Source organism: Choloepus didactylus, chromosome 6 (genome assembly GCF_015220235.1).
Source record: "Choloepus didactylus isolate mChoDid1 chromosome 6, mChoDid1.pri, whole genome shotgun sequence".
NCBI classification, from domain to species: domain Eukaryota; kingdom Metazoa; phylum Chordata; class Mammalia; order Pilosa; family Megalonychidae; genus Choloepus; species Choloepus didactylus.
The window spans coordinates 131,958,270-131,962,335 of NC_051312.1; the positions used below are offsets into that span (position 1 = coordinate 131,958,270).

At 40.7% G+C, this 4,066-nt stretch overlaps 1 non-coding gene across 1 annotated transcript; it reads right to left on the bottom strand.

Annotated features, from left to right (window-relative positions):
- Positions 1–2,759: 2,759 nt before the first annotated feature.
- On the bottom strand, positions 2,760–2,897 carry LOC119538956. The gene has a single exon (XR_005217735.1). It is a non-coding gene; the product is annotated as a U4 spliceosomal RNA (small nuclear RNA).
- Between the last annotated feature and the right edge of the window lie 1,169 nt (positions 2,898–4,066).

Below are 4,066 nucleotides of genomic sequence, written 5' to 3' on the forward strand. Positions count from 1 at the left end.
CCTGTTACCTGGCTGAACTCTGCCCTTCTCCCTGGTGGCAATTAGCCTGGCTCTGGCTGGTGAAAAGGATTTGCTTCCCCTGTTTCTCTGCGAGCCTTTCCCAGTGTATGGGCTATCAGAATCTCCTGCCCAGGGGTCCTGCTGTCTGTTATTATATTGCTGCCCCTGCCATCCTGCCTAAAAAGCATTTCCTAGGAGAGGAATTTTAATGTGTGCTGAAAACAGCAGCAGGAGTGAGGAGGGGACAAGGAGAGCTGAGAACTCAGATTTTCCTGGGCAGGTGAAGGGGGCCTGCACTGTATTGTTCTAAACTTCAAAGAGAGAGTTTCAAGAAGCTTGCATGCATTTACCTCCTATTTTCAGCCAAGGGGGAAGATATGGAGTGACAACACCAGTTCTTAAAGGGCCAGTCCAGTGTGGAGTTGACCTGCCCGAGGGGTGGGGGCCTGCCAGGTGGGGAGAGGAAAGGGGGGAAGTGCTGCTTTGAGCAAAGGAGGAAATGTGCTTTGAGAGGTCATGATGTCGTCCCCCTGCCTCCATAGTCTTCTGACCCACGGAGACCCTCCCTGTCTCCCAAATGGGGATAGAAGCGAGCCTCAGCCACTCTCACCAAGCCCTAACTATGTTCATAATTAATTTTGCTTTCTTTTCCTTTTCTGCTGTTTTTTTCTTTTGAGGCTTAAATTATCCCAGAGTTTCAGCATTCTCACTCCGGGGAATCTATCCCAGAGAAATAAAACCACAGTTACCCAAAGATATTGATATACATATAAACACACAATGACATTTATCACAACATTGTTTGTAGTGGCCAAAACTAAAAAATAAAATGAATCCCGGTCAACAGGACAATGGTCAAATAAATTACAGTTCGTACTCATGAAGAGTGAATTAGAGCATCGTTATTTGATTTGGAGGAATTTCTATGACCTACTAGTGAGTGGGGTAAAGCAGGATGCAGAGGTGCATATACATGTCTTGTACATGTATTTATATTTGCATGTCTGTCTGTGATTATATGACTAAGGTATAGAAAGATACATATCACGTTTGTAACATAGGTTGGGAGTGGTGTGGGGGACATGGTGTGAAAACAAAAAAGAAAAAACCTGCATTTAAAAACAACATATGTGATAAGATCTTAAATGTGCAGATTATGTATATGTGGGTGCATATAAACTTAAAGAAATAAAAGAGATTAAGGTAGAGTTAGATCCACTCACAGATTTAGAAAGTAAAATCTCATTTCCATAAAAACACCAAATAAAAACCCTAAGTATGTGCATGTGTGAAGAGATGGGAGTGTGAGCAGGGAGAAAGATTTGGAGGCATATAAAATAGCCAAAAGATGGAACAACTCAAGTGTCCATCAACAAATAAATAGATAAACAAAATGTGGATCTTTTTCACTCTACCAACCAAGCAAAATCTCCTCATTCTACCCTTCCACATCTCCCCTCTTCCAAACTTCTAATCTACTTTCTGTCTCTGGAAATTTATTTCTTGATAACTCAGATAAGTGAATCATATAATATTTGCCCCTATGTGCTTTGCTTATCTCACTCAGTATAGTGTTTTCAAGGTTCATGTATGTTGCAGAATATCTCAGAACTTCATTCCTTCTTATGACTGACTAATATACATTGTGTATAAATACCAGATTTAGTTTATCCATTCATCTGCTGGTGGGCACTTGGGTTGCTTTGGGCTATTATGAATAACGCTGCTATGAACATTGGTGTACAAACATCCATTCAAGTCTCTGCTTTCAGTTCTTTGGGGTATATATCTGGAATTGGAATTTCTGGGTCATATGGTAATTCTATGTTCAACTTTCTGAGGAACAGCCAAACTGACTTCCACAGTGGCTGCACGTTTTATGTTCCCACCAGCAATGTATAAGGGTTCCAATTTCTCTGCAACCTTGTCAACACTCACTATTTTCTGTTTCTTTTTAATAGCCATCCTAGTAGGTGTGAAGTGGTATCTTGTTGCAGTTTTGATTTGCATTTTCTTGACCAATGATTTTGAGCATCCTTTCATGTGTTTGTTTATCGACCATTCAAATATCCTCTTTGGAAAACTGTTCAAGTCCTTTGTCCATTTTTAAATTCAATTGTCTTTTTGTTGTTGCATTGTAAATTTGTTTGTGTATTTTGGATATCATGCCCTCATCATATATGGTTTCTAAATATTTTCTCCTGTTCTGTTGGTTGCCTTTTCACTTTCTTGATAATGTTTTTTGATGCACAAAAGTATTTAATTTTGATGAAGTTGAATTTATCTATTGTTTCTTCTGTAGCGTGTGCTTTTGATGTCATATCTAAAAATTCATTGCCAAAGCCCGGTTATGAAGATTTGCCCCTATCTTGTTTTCTAATAGGTATAGCTTTTAGCTCTTATGTTTAGATCCTTGATCCATTTAGGATTAATTTTTGTATACGGTGTGAGGTAGGGGTTCAACTTCATTCTTTTGCATGTGGATTTCCAGTTGTCCCAGCACCACTTATTGAAGAGATGATTCTTTCTCCATTGTATGTTCTTGGCACCTTGTTGAAAATTGATTTGCCATAGATGAGTGGGTCTATTACTGGGTTTTCAATTCTGTTCAATTCTAGTACCACACGGTTTTGACTGCTGTAGCTTTTAGTACCTTTTGAAATCTGGAAGGATGAGTCCTTCAACTTTGTTCTTTTTCAATATTGTTTTGGCTATCCAGAGCCCCTTGCAGTTCCACATGAATTTGAGGATCAGATTTTCCTTTTCTGCAAAAAAGGTTGCTAGTATTTTGATAGGATTGCATTGAATTTGTAGGTTGCTTTGGGAAAGTTTTCAGTGAGCAGTAATCACACTTCAGATGACCCTCATTGGCTGTGATACTCCCACTGCACAAAGTTGTATAGATTGCTTTGTGTAGGACTGACATCATTACAACGTTAAGTCTTCCAATCCATGGATATGGATGTCTTGCCATTTATTTAGGTGCAATTTAATTTCTTTCAGCAGTTTTGTAGTTTGCAGTGTACAAGTCTTTCCCATCCTTAGTTAAATTTTTTCCTAGAGATGTCATTCTTTTAGATGCTATTATAAATGGAATTGCTTTAATGTCTTCTTTGGGGAAGCATATTTTTACTGGATTTATTTCTAAGCCCTTGCCAGTTAGTGACTCGTTGGTTCCAGTGACCTAGTTCAGTGGGAAATGGAGGAAGAGTAGCTGGAGGGTGAAAAGAATAGACTATGTGTGAAGAGGGTGCTCATAATTATTTGAGTATCTATTATATACCACACATTATGTTTGACCATTCATGCACAAAATTTATTTAATCCTCATAATAACCCAAGAAGTAGATCTGTTTCCCCCACTTTACAGATGTGATAACTAAGACTCCAAGACACTGAGGAATTTTCCCAACATCACACAGCCTGTGAGTTATGGAGCCAGCCCTCCATGCTAAGTCTTCTAACTTGGGGCTTATATTCTTTCCAGGAACATCTCGGGCTACTGGAGCCAGGAACAGACCCTAGCTCAGAACTTATCCTTTTGATCCCTTTCTTCAGTTCAGTGCCTCTTGTTCTCTTGCTGCCTCCCGCAGCTCCCCACAGCCCTGCCCCATGTGTGTGATAGAATTGAATTGCCAGCTGTGCCTGACCCTCAAGGAAAGAAAGCATGAGTCAGGGCCTGTCTCTGGCCTGCACTGGGGCAGCGTCCAGGCCAGTGACTCCTGATGAGTACCCAGTTATCCCAGTGAAAACCAGCTCTCTCTAGGAAAGCTAGAGCTGAAATGCCATCTTCATTGACCTGGAAGTTGTTGTTCATATACCATGCTCTCTGTTCTTTCTCCTGCATGCATTTCATTGGACCCAGATCCCCAAGAACAGAAAGAGTGGAGAGCCAAGAGGCTCCCCACCCAACATGGCAAGTGTGTTTTACGCACGTGTGTTTATGCGTGTGTGTGTGTGCATCTCGGTTTTGTCTGCATGTGCCTCTGGGTTTGTGTATGTGAGTGTGTCTTTGTGTCTGTGTGTATATGCAAATGGGCTGTAGGGGGAGGATGGCTCCTGGCTG